At 32.6% G+C, this 18961-nt stretch overlaps 1 pseudogene; it reads right to left on the reverse strand.

Annotated features, from left to right (window-relative positions):
• Positions 1 to 16703: 16703 nt before the first annotated feature.
• Positions 16704 to 18440, reverse strand: LOC148566255 (alkane hydroxylase MAH1 pseudogene; annotated as a pseudogene).
• Between the last annotated feature and the right edge of the window lie 521 nt (positions 18441 to 18961).

The following is an 18961-nucleotide window of genomic DNA, read 5'->3' on the forward strand; positions in this document are numbered from 1 at the left end:
GGAAGGTATAAGTAACATATGAAATATATGTTTAATCGATTAAACATCTATTATTTCATTAAAATTTTAAAATTTATACTAAAAGAATGTTTAATTTTAGTGGCACATTTTTTATACATATACTTTATGATATTTAAAATTTTGTAAATAATGAGGGATTAAAAAATATTTATAAATTTGATTAATTAATATAATCATTAATGTTATTAATATTAATAATTAGTTACCAACCATTTATAGATTGTCAATTATAATAATGGTACATAGTATCATTTTGCTAAAGGGATACAACTCTTTAAGAATTGTATATGTTTAAAATATTATATCTATTGGCTAAAATGACATAACTCTTTAAGAATGGTGTCTGTTTAAAACATTGTACTTATTGACAATAAAAGAATCACAATAATTTACGTACGTGACAAATTATAATTACTATACATGTACAATAGATATAAATAAAATCCTTGTCCACTGTTTATACATACTAATTAAGTGTGTATTTTAACTATTATAAGATTTTTTTGTTTAAAAGAGTTAAAAAAATTTTATTATTGCTAATTAAAAATTTTTTAGGTTTTATTATATCTTAAAAGAATATTGTCATTAATTCTACAAAAATTAAATATAAAAATATAAATATCTTTAAAAAAAACCATATAATTATATCTTAAAACCATTTTTATATATCCAACAATTTGTCACATATTCACTAAATTCATTAAATAAATTAAAAGCGTGATTAAAATTTTTTATTATTATATTTTAAAAATCCTTGTTATATTTTTAGGTACGCAAATCTATATATTGATATTTATTGATGGCCATCCATTGAACACGGGGCACATTCATTTTACATGCGTCATACGTATTTATCCCCATAACATTTAATACTACTTCAGTACTACTTCTGCTCGATTCATGGAATAGATGAAATTTGTGCAATTAAATATCATAAAAACCAAATAATGTAAGTTATTATTAAATACTTTGAGGATAAAACAAAAATATTTATTCTTTTTAATCAATTTATGTCACATAGGATAAAATAATTTTATTATAAATACTTGTTAATAACTTATTATTCAATTAATACATTCGTATAAGAATTATAATTTACATCAAAAGTGAGTTAAGTTTTAAAATAGCCTTTAAAATCGGCCTCATGCATTAAAATCGTCTCTAAAAATCTAATTACATTAATTACGTCTCTAAAATTGACAAAAATACACCACATTAGTCTTTGACTCATTTAATTTTTTTATATACTGTGCATGCTGATGTGGCCTTAACGACGTGAATCATTAGCGATACGTGTCACTTCATAATTTAGTCACGTGTAATAATATGATGACAGGTCGTGACACATAATATGTTGATATGGACAAGTATATCACATGTACTATTTTATCATGTATTAGCTTGTGTCACGTATCGCAACATTATTCGTTCACATGTCATCTACTATGTCATCATTGTAGATATACTAAATTGGTTCTTGACTTTGAATTAAGTAACTAATTTTAGTACCTTAAATTGAATATCGTGTATCAAATTAGTCCTTTCACTAATTTTTTTTCTTTTTTTTTTGGTATGAATTCAAAATTCTTAATATCTTTGAATGCTCTAATTTTAATTATACAAATTTTCTTTCATAGTAATTTAATACTTATAATTACGCAATGTGAGATAACTTTTCATGCAGTAGGAAAAAAATTACACTCACTTTAGATAAGAACATCAATTTAGATGACTAAGTTATCACCTCTTCCTATAAATATCCCCACAAATTTAAATATTTCTCAACCCAATTTTTACATAAATTAATTTAAACTCTTGCTGACTTAGCCATCGAAATTTCATATAGGTACCTCCAACTGCAAGCTACACTCTTGCTGTCATCTCTGACTTCCTTTATTTAGTCCATTTATATATAATCGGTTTAAGTTATGTCTGGCAACAATGATTATGTTTTTTAATAAAAGAATTATATGATTGGTTTAAAAAATATATTTTTTAATTCCAAAAAACGTGTATTTCATATTTTATAGAAATCGGAAAAAATAAAAAATGTGTATTTTGATTCTTGATTTCTTGTTAAAAGTACGCGTGTTTATTTTGACAAAAAAAAGTGTGTTTAATCAATCAAATAATTTTTTTAAAATAACATACTTATATATTACAAAATTTATCAATGTTAAATTATTGTAAAAAATTTATATAACTAAAACTAAAATTTTAAAAATATTTTATAAAAATACTTGCATATAAATGACATATAAAAAAATAGAATTGAAATTAGTGCATCCTAAGATATTAAAAATTTTGAATTAAAAATATTAAAAAAGTTTGTGAAGGAATTAATTTGATGCTAGAAGACCATGAGAATTTATTGTTTTTACTATGATGCAAGGACACTGACACGGACACGCACGAGACACGACACGATACGGGACATGCCGACACGCGAATTTTAAAATTTTACATAACACAGGGACACGCATACATATAAAATATAAAGTAATTTTTCGATAAATTATAATGATATTTTGATATTTTATTGATATTAAAATATAAATTAAAATTTTTAATTATTTTTAATGTCTTATTTTAATTATATCAAGTATTTAAAATATTTTTATTTTAATAAATAATAATATATACTATATCTAAATTTATTTTAAGAATATATGTTAAGAATAAGAGTGGACACGCTGACACGTGATGATATTTAGATTTGTCCAAGCATATCCAAAGAAGAATTTTTTTTTTTTTATTAAGATACGGTTGGACACAGCAGACACGCGTGTTAGACAAGAGTCGGTGAGTGTCGTTTCCAAAATGTGTCCGACATGCGGACACGGCAACTCAGCGAAGTGTCCATACTTCATAGGTTTTTAGCCATTACTTTTAGCCATAAATTTCTTTAGTTTAGCAATTCAACAATATATTTTAACCCACACTTTTAAATATTGATGACTAATTAATGGTCAAAAATAATAAATTCTGATAGTCCTCTATTATTTATCTTTGGTGCACGACTTTTAATTTTAGAGATCAAAATGAGTCACTTAATACAAAATTAGAGATCAATTTATATAGTACATCTATAATAATAATATGTAAACGAATAATATTACAACACGTGATATAAGTTGACACATAATTAAATAATATTATGACATGTGGTACATCGATCCGTTCACATCGATACATCACCGATACATCACGTATCAGTATTATATCATTTTACGTGATCAATCATGAAGTAATATATATCACTAATGATCTACGTTATTAAATTATATTAACACACTATTAATAAAAAATAGATCAATGACTAACGTAAAATATTTTTATCAATTTTACAGACATAATAATTAATGCAATTGAAGTTTCAAAAACAATTTTAATGCAGGACGGTAATTTTATAAACTATTGTAGAGCTTCTGGTCACAAATTATTGTAAAGCTTAACTCCACCAAAAACACCTAATAATTCTTTATAATATATCAAACTGTCTCGTATTAAGTCCAAAAAAAAAAAAAAACCTCATAAATACCGCATTGAATTTATTTATTATTTGATACAATAATTTTATCATTAATTTAAGTCATATATACAGCAGCCTAGAAGCTAAGTAAGCCGGCCTAAGTGATATCACCAAAAAATTAGGTTTTAGGTTTTAGGTCTTTCTCTATTTCTCTAATTATGAAAAGCCCATATATTTAATAGAAACTAAATTTCTTTAAACCTAATTTTAATATGAGATAATGTTACAAATAATATAAATCTTAATTTTATTAGTCGAATCATCACTACTGATCGATGAATATGAAATCCTACAAACTTTAATTTAATTTACATCCTGTGTATGTAAGGCCAACTTTTACAATTGATAGCCATTGAGTTAGTTGATGATCCAAGTTTCAACTGAATCTTGAGTCTTGACATCATTTTTAAATTTCCATGCATCAAGAGAGAAGTGTATTAAATATATCCTTTTAATATATTTTTAAATTATTATTCCTTTTAAACTATTATATATCTCTATATAATAGTTTAATAAATTTTGCAATAAGTAATTTTATGGTGTACTCTTAAGTATATTTACATCTCTCTCACACAAGTTTGCATGAATTGAGTGTTATTTTTGTCGTAAAATTATTTATTTTAAAAGTTTAACATGATAAACAAAGATAAATTAAATAATTTCTTTTGTTTAAAAGTAATTATTATTTGGTCACTTTAATATATTAAAAATTAATATATAGATATACATTTTAAAAGTAAAAATGAAATCAATTTATAACCAAAGGAATAATAAATTCTCTTCACTTTGGATGATTGCATCTAGCTTTTATTGTAGCGAGGGTAGTTGATCAAGTGAGATTTTTTTTTTCTTTTATGATAAATAATGTGGATTGAAGAAATTTTATTCGTTGAAGATTCAAGACCTAAAAATAAAGTGGTTGGAGATTAGACACGTTGTCACGACTAGATATTAGACTTCTTATAACTTTTTTTTCAGTTAATATTAGCTAATTATTTTAAATTTTAGAGTTTAAATCATAAACCTTAATTTTAGATTTCAAATTATAAACTTTAAAAACAGTAGTTAATATTGATTAACTAAAAAATAATTTTTTTTATTTTTTTAATTAATGAACATGGCAAAAAAAAAGAAGACTAAATGATATATTCAATCAATTTGACAATTTCATTCACCACTGATGATAATATCAATTGAGCACATTGAATTTGTGGAAACCAATTAATCAAAGGTGGGGTTGTTGTTCATAAACTGTCCCAAGGCCACCCCTTATTGATTAATGACCAATCAATAATGCATTTGGTGAATCAACATGCACCTATATATATAGATTCTTTACCTGCAATATATAATTTTGAACAATAATAATAAAAAAAAAGTTAATTATTGATGGTTTTAGTGGCTAAGAGAAGGGGGTTGAATCTTAGCCCACTTTTTGCTTGCTAACACTTGCTGGACTTAGAGGAGACTTTTCTGTTTTTAGCTCGTCCCTAGCTACGAGACTTTTTCATTTTGTCTCGTCACTTGGCATGAGACATTTTTGGTTTTTGCTCCTGTACAGTAGAAAACAGAAATGAAGTAGGAGAGAAGGAAGATTACACCAAGATATATCCTGGTTCAACTGCTAAGTGCAGTACAACCTACATCCAGTCTCCATCACAACAATGATGGAATTTCACTATAATCAACCTGATTACAAACTGTAAAGTGCTAACCCAACTTACAAGGGGATTCCCACAGAATCATAAAACACAACATAGATGAACAAAGGAACTCTAAGACATCTATGGCTTTTTCTTTTAATTTTGCACTCTCTGCCTTTTTCCGCTCTATGGCTTTTTCATACAAACCTCACTGTTTGCCTTTTTCCATGAGACTTAAGACATGACAAAATTAAACAGAAAAATACAAAACATAATACATTGAAGGAGAAGAAAATCTGTAAGCTTAGGTAGCTCTGAGAATCCTGTGCCTTGCACTCTCACTGCTTACTTCTAACTCCTTGCTCCAACCAGTGGATGTTCCCCCTTTTTATAGAAGAGAGAAGCCTCCACACTTGAAGCCAAAAACCCAAGCCAACTTCTTCTTCCTTCAAGAAACCGGTTCGGCCACACAGAGAGAGATGAGATAACCATGCAGTAACCAACATGCAATTACCTCTAGTCCTTCCTTGGTCATCACTCTTCATCAATCCGAGCTCTCCATCCTTGGCTTGCTCTCCAAGATGGATTTCTGGCCCTTGATGCTTCATGATGATGATGACTTCATCTGCTTCAATCTCTGCCTCTACCATCACTTCGCCACTCTAGCTACTTCCTGTGGTGGTTGAGCAGAATCAAAGACAAGCCATGCCTCCAAGAATCTCACCTTGCTGGCCGAAATCTTCTTCTTCCTTTTTGAGCATGAAGAACCCAAGATTACCTCACCAAATCTATCCATATTTGGTGACAATCTCAGCCACAGCTCATTTTTATTTTAGTATGTTTTCTTGCCATCATTAGCTTGATGGTCTTGATGCATGCAGCTCCTTCTTTCTTTTGGTAGCTGAACATAGCTTCCATTACTTCCTGGATAATGACCGAAGAAGAAGAAAGAATGAGAGAGAAAAGAGAATCTGAAGAAAAGCAATTCAAAGTGGTTTAAACAAATTAATTGAAAATAACTTGCTTTTACTTCCCTTAGTGTGGCGTGTAGCAATGATACCTTCAATCAAATCAATGTCAAATTCTCTCTCATGTTTCCAATGCTAGCAATTAAGTTTTGAAATCCATCCCTAATAAAGAAATGGAATCCGTTGAAAGCATGGAGCCAACTTGCTTTCCTTTTAACTTGGTTTTGGACCAAGCTTGGAAACATTCATCAAAAATAATATTGGGCTTGGTAGCATCTAAATTTAATCTGGCCCAATTGGTAACATTTGCTTTCCTGATAAATTTTTGGATCATGCATAAAACACATAGGAAAGCTTTTTCAATTTGATTAAGTTGGCCCAAGTAACGTAAAAAACAATTCAGCCATATTCAACATATATTATCAAAACCAAAGGCTGAATGTGATTGGGCTTGCACCAGGATTATTTTTCAGCCCATGTAAACCCTGCACGGCAAAATTAATTTAATTAACATATATAGATTAGATTAACAATTTTGCTGTTAATAATGTTTGATCATCATCAATTTAATTTAGAGTTTTCCAAACTCATCAATCTCCCCATTGATGACAAACATTATTAAAATTGAAATGGAAAGAAATCTAAAAAAATTTGAGTATGAGTACTCCCTTTGAAGATTGAATTTCTCCCCCTTTCTAAATGTCACATGGCTCCCCCTTAATGTATGCTTATTTTACCAAGGGAAGCACTAACCTGTAACATTTTAATCAAGCTTCAAGTAACAATGTTATTCAACATATTTATTTTAAAATGTTGAATGCTTGATTTATGAGCAGAGTGTGATGATAATCAAAACTCATTTGTTATCAATAAATTAATTTTCTGCTCAAACTTTACACACATCAACTGATTTCAAAACAATGTAGTTCAAAAAATTTTCAAATATTTTCAGTCAAGATATCAGAGCAATATTATTCAAGTAAGAAAATATTTTTGAATCACTCATGATCACATCAAGAACATTGCAGCTGTTAGATACTGCCAAAAATAAATTTTCAAACCAACATGTTTACCAAGATGAATAAGAATATTCCTATTTCAATACAAGCATGTTCATCAAGATAAATCAACAATCAGGCATTCATATGATCAATACAAATATATTGTGAAACATCATCATAAACCAAATGCCAAATGCATTTCCAACAGTAGTAACCATAGTGAAACAAATGCAATAACAACATGCATTCTTTGAATAAGGGTGATCATGAATTTTCAATTGAAAATTTCATCCCCTGTTTCATTAGTTTCAATTTCAATTTTGGAAACTAATTTTCCTCCCCCTTTTGTCATCAAGGGGCACCTGCACAAAATATGAACAACACAACAAAATATCCATAATAAAGTAACAAGAGTGTATCAAAGTATCATAGAGCAGTGAGTATCAAGTCATGCTCCTACAAAAACAGATTGAGCCTAATGGAGCCAATATCAAGTAAAAGTAAAGAAACAGTCATTTATCATCAGAAATATTGAACTCTGAACCGGAATCATCTTCGTAATCCCCTATCCCCATTTCATCATCAAAGCTTTTAATCATGAAACCAACTCGTTCGTGACATTTCTTCCAAGCCCTTTCCTGTTCATATTCCAATTTCCGGGCAGCCTTGTGAGATTTACGTATTAACTTGGCCATGTTGCAAAACTCTTTGAGAACTTCCCGGATTGATGCAGTGACATTTGAGGGTTCAGGACGGCTCTCCAGATCGCTGAGAGATGGTTTAGAGTGAACAGACTGCTTGCCTTTCTTGCCCGAAACTCCTCCTCCTTTAATCATGAAAACCTTGTTCTCAACAGATTCATTAGACAAATCAACCTTAAAATACTCAAATATACATGTGAGGAACATGCCATATGGAAGATTAGCCTTTTTAGTACTTTTTACTGCTTCCCACATATGACGTATCATAATATAAGCAAATGAAATTAGAGAAGAAGTAATGAGAGCAAATAGGATAATAGAATCAAAAACTGTTACTCTATGGTGAGAACCACTTTGGTGGCCAGATTTTCACGATTCACCAAGTAAGAGGGGCAGAGATGTCGTTTCAGCAAGACATCTTTATGAAATTCATAGAACACACATGAGTAGAACCGAGAGGGATCAAAATGTGAGTGAGCTTTGTGAAACTTGTTCTTGAATTCGAGGGACTCCAAATTTGCAGGCTCTCTTGTGTCATGTAACACAAAACTTTTCTGCTTCTTTTGAGAGCTTTTTGCATGTGGAGTAGATCTCTTTGGTGATGATGAAGGGGGCGAGGTATGTGATTCTTCTTCATCTTCTTCAACGCTGGGTTGCTTGCTCTTTCCAGTTTTGCCTCTCCCTGATGTTTTCTGAGCAACTACCTTTCGGCGCATGGTTTCGGTCCTTTTGGAAGGTGGTGAATGGGTGGAAGAAGAGGTAGAATGGAGATGGATATGCGTATGGGTTGGAGGTGATGAAAAGGGTGGATTCTTTGGAATGGGGGTTCGGCTACTTCTCCTAAGTGAAGTTTTCTTTTTCATGATAGAATGAATGGAAAAGTTGAATATGAAAGGGTGAATGCCGAAAGAGAGTGAGGGTGGAAGGAGGTTAGTGGTACAATAAATGAGGATTGGAGAGAGATGATGGGAAAGTTAATGACCATAATGGCGCGGTTATTAACCAAATGGGAGTTTCAAAAAAAAGGGAGTTTCCTTGAATCAAGGGATTAGTTGGAAGGAAAAGATATGATTTGACAACATGCTTCTTCCAACAAGATATGAAAAGACAATCCAAGGGATTTTGTGATTTTATTTTTCAAAGAAAGAATAACTAACTAAACTGCCATGGTGGGGTCAGGAATTATTAGGTGGGCCCATGAAAATTTAAATCTGCGTTGCCTCCCCCTTGATCATAGCTCCTCCATCAAGCCTGCATTTTTATCTCGTCCTAATCTACGAGACAAAACTGAACAGAGTTAAAAGTTCACAGGTTTTCAATGAAACTTAAATCAAACATTCCCAATTTTTTTCTCAAGGTGCAGAATCTGTCTTCACATAGGGATTTTGTAAAAATATCAGCAATTTGGTCTTCAGATTTTACAAATTGAATATCAATAGTTCCCTTTTGCACATGTTCTCTAATGAAATGATATTTAATTTCAATGTGCTTTGTTCTTGAGTGCAAAACAGGATTTTTTGAAATATTTATAGCACTCATATTATCACAAAATAAGGGTATACTATTGATTTTTAATTTGTAATCTTCTAATTGTGTTTTTAACCAAATTAATTGAGTGCAACATGTAGATGCGAAAATGTATTCTGCTTCAACTGTGGATAAAGCCACTGTGGCTTGCTTTTTGCTTGACCACATATTGAGTGAGCTTCCAAGGAAGCAACACATGCCAGATGTGCTTCGTCTATCCACTCTATCTCCCGCAAAATCTGCATCACAAAACCCTACTGCACAAAAGTCATCAGATTTAGGATACCATAATCCATAATCACAAGTTCCCTTAATGTATCTAATGATGCGTTTAACAGCCGTGAGATGGGATTCTTTTGGGTGAGATTGGAACCTTGAACATACACCCACACTTTGGACAATATCCGGTCTAGAGGAGGTAAGGTACATGAGTGAACCTATCATTCCCCTATACCTTGTTTCATCCACATCTTGACCATCATCATCCTTTTCAAGTTTTGTGTTAGGATGCATTGGAGTACCCATTGATTTAGAATTTTCTAGGCCAAACTTTTTGATAAGCTCTTTTGCATACTTTCCTTGGTAAATAAAAGTACCACTAGGAGTTTGTTTAATTTGGAGGCCAAGAAAGAAAGTAAGCTCTCCCATTAAACTCATTTCAAACTCACTAGTCATGAGTTTTCCAAACTCTTCACACAAGGAAATGTTGGCCGATCCAAATACAATGTCATCAACATAAACTTGAACAAGGAGTATATCATCATTAGATGCTTTAATAAATAAAGTAGTGTCGGTGGTTCCCCTTTGAAATTGATTTTCCAACAAGAAGGCACTAAGCCTTTCATACCAAGCTCTTGGAGCTTGTCTAAGACCATAAAGAGCCTTAGTTAATTTAAAAACATGATTTGGAAACTCTTTGTGTTCAAAACCGGGGGGTTGTGCCACATACACTTCTCTATCAATAAAGCCATTAAGGAAAGCACACTTAACATCCATTTGAAACATTTTGAAACCTTTATGGGCGGCATAGGCAAGAAGCAATCTAATTGCTTCCATTCTAGCTACCGGAGCAAAAGACTCATCAAAATCTATACCCTCTTCTTGATCATAACCTTGGGCCACTAATCTAGCCTTGTTACGAACAACTTGTCCATCCTCACCAAGTTTATTTTTAAATACCCACTTAGTACCCGTTACCTTCTTACCATCCGGATGAGGTACTAATGTCCAAACCTCATTCTTGTCAAATTGAGCAAGCTCCTATTGCATGGCCTTGACCCATGATGGATCTTCAAGAGCTTGTTTGACATTGTTGGGCTCCATTTGTGACAAGAAAGCGAAGTTGCTAGGTTCGGTTTGCCTTTTGGTGGATGATCTTGTTGTTACTCCTTGAGAGGGATTACCAATGATGAAGTCATGAGGATAACCTCTCATGGACTTCCATTCTCTAGGCTTTCGGATAGGTGTAGAGCTTTGATGAACTTCTGGTGGTCTCACTGTTTCAGTTGCTCATGCCTGCTCAGGAGACAAAATGGAAATGTCTCCTCCAATCTGACGAGATAAAATTGGACTGGCAGATTCTTCATTCTGAACAGATTTGGGATTTTCTTTGCTTGTTCCAGCTTCTTCACCATCTGAATTATTATCTATCACAGTACTGGGAATTAAGTTAGAATCACAAAAAGTAACATGTATGGATTCCTCTATAGTCCTATGCTCCTTGAGATAAATTCTATAGGCCTTGCTTGTGGTGGAATATCCAACAAACATTCCTTCATAGGATTTTGGATCAAACTTTCCAAGATTTTCTTTATTATTAAGCACAAAACATTTGCATCCAAAAACATGAAAGTACTTAAGATTTGGAGGGGTTCCTTTCTATAGCTCATAAGGGGTTTTCTTTAATCCTTTTCTAATGATTCTTCTATTCAAAATATAACATGCTATGTTCACAGTTTCAGCCCACAAAAATTTAGGAATTTCATTCTCACATAGCATAGCCCTAGTCATCTCTTGAAGGCTTCTATTCCTTCTTTCAACCACCCCATTTTGTTGGGGGGGTTCTAGGACATGAAAAATTATGAGAAATTCCTAAGTCATCACTGAATTTTTCAAAATCTTGATTTTCAAATTCTCTTCCATGATCACTTCTCAAATGGGCAATTTTCAAATCCTTTTCGTTTTGAATTTTCTTGCAAAGAGTGAAAAAAGCATGAAAAGCATCATTCTTTTGAGCAAGGAAAAGTATCCAACCAAATCTAGAGTAATCATCTACCACCACAAGACCATAGTGTTTACCTCCTAAACTTTTGAGTTCTAGTAGGACAAAAAAGATCAATATGTAACATCTCTAATGGCCTTTTGGTTGAGATTCCTTCTTTTGATTTAAAAGATGATTTTACTTGTTTGCCCAATTGGCAAGCATCACAAGTAAGATCCTTATCAAACTTAATATTTGGAATTCCTCTAACCAAATTCTTTTTGACTAGCTTAGAAATTTGGTACATGCTAGCATGACCCAACTTTCTATGCCAAAGCCATTTTTCAGATTCAAGAGATGTAAAGCATGTTACATTTTGTTCCTTTAAATCCTCAAGAGTTAGTCCATACACATTGTTGCATCTTTTGGCTTCAAATAAAATATTCCCAGTTTTCTCACAAACAACCAAGCAAACAAACTTCTTAAAAATAACTTCAAAACCTAAATCACACAATTGACTAACACTAAGCAAATTATGTTTCAAACCATGTACAAGGAGAACATCATTTATACAAGAAGAAAAATTTTTACCAACTTTCCCAACAGCCACTATTTTTTCTTTTGCATCATCACCAAAAGTGACAAGTCCTCCATCATATTCATCAAGCTTTATGAAGAAGGTTGTCTTTCCGGTCATATGCCTAGAGCATCCGCTGTCCATATACCACATATTTTCTTTCCGTTTGGATGCTAGACACACCTACAAAACAAGCTTAAGTGACCTTAGGTATCCAAATTTTCTTGGATCCTTTCACGTTAAACCATCTCTTATGTCCTAAGCCATTGTAATCAAAAACAACTTTACAAACTTTATCACCAATCATTCTTTCACCAAAGAAACATTGAATAGGAAAGTGTCCATTTCGATTGCATAGCCTACAAAATCTTGGAGTTGCTGTTTTGTTAAAGTAGGTTGGGTCTTGATACCTTGTATCATTTGAAGATGAAGCAATGTTTTCAAAATGAGATTTTTCAGATTTATAAAATCCCAACCCAGCTTTATCATAAAGAGGTTTTTGACTAGCTAGGATTTGATTCAGATTTTCAGAACTTTGGGTGAACTTGGCTAAGTCTTCCTTAAGTCTTTTAACCTCTTTAAGCAACTCTTCATTTTGCTTAAAACAATCCACATATGCAAGAACGGAATGATTACTTTCACAGCTCTTAATTTGAGCTCTTAACTGCTTATTTTCTTCAACAAGATCACAAGCAGTTTCGGCCTCTCTCACTTTCTCTTTAAGAAAACTGTTTTCAGCTTTAAGAATGGTGATTTGTTGTTCAAGTTCTTGATTTTCCAACAGAAAGCATCTTATTTTTTCAGAAAGGTGGTCTATCATAAGATGAAGATCCTCAATGTTAGGGTTATGAAAGACTACCTGATCTATGTGATCTGCCATGAGACATGGTTGTGACTTGGTCTCGATTTCTTCATCATCATCATCTGAGTCATTCTCCAAGTCTTCCCATGTGGCCATCAGTCCCTTCTTCTTTACTCTTTTCGGCTTCTCCTCCTTCTTTAACTTGGGACAATCAGATCTGAAATGTCCTATTTCCTTGCAATTGTAACAGGTTACTTTACTAAGGTCTTTCTTCATCTTCCTTGAGCTGCTACCTTTGCCTTTGAGCTTCACCATTTTCCTAAATTTTCTGCAAACAACACAAACTCATTTTCAGAAGAGTTATCACTGGATTCATCATCCAGAGGGTTAGTCACAGAAGAAAAAGCAATTCCTTTCTTTTTTGAATCTTTTTTCAAATAGGTATTTTCAAAAGCAAGAAGATTTCCTCTCAAATCATCAACTGTCATGGAATCTAAGCTACTGCTCTCAGAAATAATTAAAGCTTTTGTTTCCCACTCTTTTGTAAGACATCTCAACACTCTTCTCACTAGCACAGATTCTGAATGTGTAATTCCCAGAGCATCTAAGCCAACAATGATGGTGTTGAACCGTTCGAACAGTTCATCAATGGACTCTCCTTCCTTCATTGCAAACATTTCATACTCTCTATTCAACATGTCTGTCCGAGTCTTCTTTAAAATGGTGGTTCCTTCATGGGTGATTTGTAATTTGTCCCAGATTTCCTTTGCAGTTGTGCATCTTGATACCCGTCGGTACTCCTCAAAGCTGATAGCACAGTTTAGCAGATTTACTGCCTTGGCATTTAATTCTATCTTCTTCCTATCTTCCTCAGTCCATCTTGCTTCTGGTTTAAGAGTGACTACTCCTTCTGCACTTGTGGTAGTTGGAAATTGAGGCCCTTCCAGGATAATCTTCCAAAGTCTGTAATCCACTGCTTGTACAAATATCTTCATCCTCTCCTTCCAATAGGTATAATTTTTCCCATTGAAAAGAGGAGGTCTATTGCTTGATTGACCTTCAGTCAGATTATAGGACACCACATTTACGCCACTGTTTTCTACCATGAGGATCTTTACTCCAAGCTGCAAAGCTTGATCTCTTTGAGACCAAACTCTGATACTAATTGATGGTTTCAGTGGCTAAGAGAAGGAGGGGTTGAATCTTAGCCCACTTTTTGCTTGCTAACACTTGCTGGACTTAGAGGAGACTTTTCTGTTTTTAGCTCGTCCCTAGCCACGAGACTTTTTTATTTTGTCTCGTCACTTGGCACGAGACATTTTTGGTTTTTGCTCTTGTGCAGTAGAAAACAGAAATGAAGTAGGAGAGAAGGAAGATTACACCAAGATATATCCTGATTCAGCTGCTAAGTGCAGTGCAGCCTACATCTAGTCTCCATCACAACAATGATGGAATTTCACTATAATCAACCTGATTACAAACTGTAAAGTGCTAACCCAACTTACAAGGGGATTCCCACAGAATCATGAAACACAACATAGATGAACAAAGGAACTCTAAGACATCTATGGCTTTTTCTTTTAATTTTGCACTCACTGCCTTTTTCCGCTCTATGGCTTTTTCATACAAACCTCACTGTTTGTCTTTTTCCATGAGACTCAAGACATGACACAATTAAACAGAAAAATACAAAACATAATACATTGAAGGAGAAGAAAATCTGTAAGCTTAGGTAGCTCTGAGAATCCTGTGCCTTGCACTCTCACTGCTTACTTCTAACTCCTTGCTCCAACCAGTGGCTGTTCCCCCTTTTTATAGAAGAGAGAAGCCTCCACACTTGAAGCCAAAAACCCAAGCCAACTTCTTCTTCCTTCAAGAAACCAGTTCGGCCACACAGAGAGAGAAGAGATAACCATGCAGTAACCAACATGCAATTACCTCTAGTCCTTCCTTGGTCATCACTCTTCATCAATCCGAGCTCTCCATCCTTGGCTTGCTCTCCAAGATGGATTTCTGGCCCTTGATGCTTCATGATGATGATAAATTCATCTGCTTCAATCTCTGCCTCTACCATCACTTTGCCACTCTAGCTACTTCCTGTGGTGGTTGAGCAGAATCAAAGACAAGCCATGCCTCCAAGAATCTCACCTTGCTGGCCGAAATCTTCTTCTTCCTTTTTGAGCATGAAGAACCCAAGATTATCTCACCAAATCTATCCATATTTGGTGACAATCTCAGCCACAGCTCATTTTTATTTTAGTATGTTTTCTTGCCATCATTAGCTTGATGGTCTTGATGCATGCAGCTCCTTCTTTCTTTTGGTAGCTGAACATAGCTTCCATTACTTCCTGGATAATGACCGAAGAAGAAGAAAGAATGAGAGAGAAAAGAGAATCTGAAGAAAAGCAATTCAAAGTGGTTTAAACAAATTAATTGAAAATAACTTGCTTTTACTTCCCTTAGTGTGGCGTGTAGCAATGATGCCTTCAATCAAATCAATGTCAAATTCTCTCTCATGTTTCCAATGCTAGCAATTAAGTTTTGAAATCCATCCCTAATAAAGAAATGGAATCTGTTGAAAGCATGGAGCCAACTTGCTTTCCTTTTAACTTGGTTTCGGACTAAGCTTGGAAACATTCATCAAAAATAATATTGGGCTTGGTAGCATCTAAATTTAATCTGGCCCAATTGGTAACATTTGCTTTCCTGATAAATTTTTGGATCATGCATAAAACACATAGGAAAGCTTTTTCAATTTGATTAAGTTGGCCCAAGTAACGTAAAAAACAATTCAGCCATATTCAACATATATTATCAAAACCAAAGGTTGAATGTGATTGGGCTTGCACCAGGATTATTTTTCAGCCCATGTAAACCCTGCACAGCAAAATTAATTTAATTAACATATATAGATTAGATTAATAATTTTGCTGTTAATAATATTTGATCATCATCAATTTAATTTAGAGTTTTCCAAACTCATCAATTATATATATATAGCATAAAGGGTAATATGTGACATATCAATAGCACTCTATCCATAGTTATATGCATGAGATGTTAAATTTTACTTGGATAGTGTCCACATTAAGTAAGGTAACCAAAGAAAATTAGCAAAAAACAGTCATAATTTGTCTTATTTAGTATTTATTAATTGTTGCGATAATTAATTAATGCTAAATAAAACAAATTCTTACTATTTTTTTTGTCTACCTAGCATTGCCCCCGTAAGTAAAATAGTAACGAGTGCTAAGAGTAATATATACCATGTAATTTGATGTAGGAAGGGTTTAAAATGATGTTAACGCCATTCAACTTTTCCATCAATTTTTCATGTAGCTTAAAAGCAATAAATACTTGAGACTTACCTTTATTTTCTTATTAAAGGTCGCTAGCTAGATGTTAATAAATAGTATCAAAATGTACACGAATTATTGTAACACTTCCTTGTAGGGTACACAGTACCTAAATAACTAAATTCAACTTTTAACTTAGGGCAGTCCCACCCTACAATAAATAAGCCAAATAAGTTCCATAATGGAGTTTTAACTTGACGTGAAAGTTACAAAGATAATTAATTATATCGATAAGAAACAAAAAATATTCATAAAAAATTATTAAAATTTATTATTTTTAATTTTATTTAATATACATTACAATAAATAAATACTAAATAAAATAAAATAAAATTATTTAAATTAATTATTTTTTGTCTTTCTAATATTACTAAATTAAAAATATCTTATTAAGATACCTTTTATTATATTTATGTAGAAATAAAACTTAACAATATAAAAAAAAAATAGCTTAGGCTCGCTCTGAACAATAATAGTAAAGAATAGAAATTAAAACCAACAAGTCTTATACATCAAAACAAGCATCTTCTAGTTACCCTAACCTTCAAGCCATCCTTCATTAAAAGAACAATTGAGTGACTAGGAATAGCTTGATGACCTTCCACCACATGAATATGATAATTGCACAAAATAGAAGCTGCCACCATCTTCAATTGAATAAAAGATATGTCCTTTCCCAAGCAAGTTCTAGGACCCGCATTAAAACTAATGAACTTGTAAGATGGCATATGAACAATACTACCCTTATTAGAGATCCATCTCTCTGGCTTGAACTCCAAGCAATCTTTTCCCCATACCTCTTCAAACCTTCCCATTGCAAACAAAGAAAGTAAGATCATTGTACTTGGATTCACATGATGTCCACTTGGGAGTATGTCACTTTTGATTGGTTGCTTCCTCTCAAAAGGAATAGGAGGAAATAGCCTCAAAGATTCACAAAGAGCACCATGAAGATAAACTAGCTTTTTCACCTCTTCTATGCCTAAAACTTTGTGCTTCATTTCATCATTATTTGATCCAAAATTTTCTTTGATTTCATCAAGAATTCTGGTTTCAACTAATGGGTTTGTAGCAACAAGCCAAAAGAACCAAGTAAGAGCTGAAGTTATAGTATCTCTTCCGGCCACAAAAATATTGAAAGTTGAGTCTCTTAGAAACTTGTCATCATTGACTAATAATGTTTGACTTTGACCCTTTTCTTGTTCTTCTTGTTCTCTCATCATCATCAAAGCACTAAGCAAGTCAACTTGAGCTTCATCTATTTGACTACTTTTGTTGTACTTGCTTATCTCTTCTCTCTTTGATGCTATGCAAGAGTATATGAATTGGTCAAACACCTTGCAAGCTTCACTCATCTTTCTCTCTTGACCTAATTGAAGCCATTCTAGAAGCTTCCAAACACTCTTTGGAACAGCATGCCTATAGAATAAGGACTCTTCAGCTTCATTAAAAGCCTTCTCACATGCAACTTGAGGGAACTCAATAGAAAGACAATTAGGATCATACCCTAAAACAATGTTGCAAATGTTGTCGAATGTGAAGCGATTGAAGATGTCTTGTAGATCCACCTCAACACGTTGTTGTACCACGTGTTCTAATACAGGAATCAAGCTAGCTTCCACCTTCTTCCGAATCGTTTTCTCTAGAAAAATCTCGAAGCTTCTATTCTTAAACAAAGAAAGAAGCAAAGATCTATGGTACCTCCAAGTCTCCGAATCCGTGGTAAAAATACCATCTCCAAAAATTTGGAAGATGTCACGAAATTCAGAGCCCTTGACATAGTTGTCAAAACTCTTGCTCATTATGTGATGAACATTGATGGGGTCACTAGTGACCAAATAGTTCATGTTGGTGAACCATGGTCCCATGAACTCGCCGGTTTTGCCTTCTTGTTTCAAGACATCGGTTATGAAATCATGGATCCGGAACAAGTTCCATAACACTATTGGTAGCATGCCAACAATAGGCCAATCTATTAAGAGAGGGCTCTTGCAACATAGTCTCCTATGAAAAGAGTGTAAGAGGAAGCAAAGTAGTGCTGCCATTGTTGCTAAATAGAAAAATATGGCCATCACTAAATAATTTGAGAATGTTTATGTTGTTTGATGTTTGTGTTTGTAGTAGTGTTGTTATTCTTGTATCCCTATATATAAAGAATATAATGATAATATTCTAATTCAAAAACAGTGTAGCTTTTAAATATTATTTTTTATTTAATTTTTAATAAAAAATCAATAATTTTTTAATTTTTTAAATAATATAAAAAGTAGATATTTAAATTAATTAAATAATAATAAATTTTTAAAAAAATTGATTAAATACTAAATTTTAAAACACAAATAACATTTTTAATTCAAAAATGATAGATATTATATATATTGAATTCGGCAAAGAAAACTGCTTGAGACTTAGTTTTAATCTAATGTGTGCTTTAAAATTTTTATCAAATCAATTATCAGGGTAAAATATTAAATAAAATATAAAATATATATTAAAATAAATAAAATAATATATATTTATATAAATATAAAGTAATTAATTTGATATTTTTTTTTTGTGTATTTAACATTTTTGTAATTTTAAAGCACACGTTAGATTAAGGGATAAGTACGATTTTGGTCCTTGACGTTAGG

The sequence above is a fragment of the Arachis ipaensis genome, chromosome B5 (assembly GCF_059453495.1).
Source record: "Arachis ipaensis isolate K30076 ecotype BB chromosome B5, ASM5945349v1, whole genome shotgun sequence".
Lineage (NCBI taxonomy): Eukaryota > Viridiplantae > Streptophyta > Magnoliopsida > Fabales > Fabaceae > Arachis > Arachis ipaensis.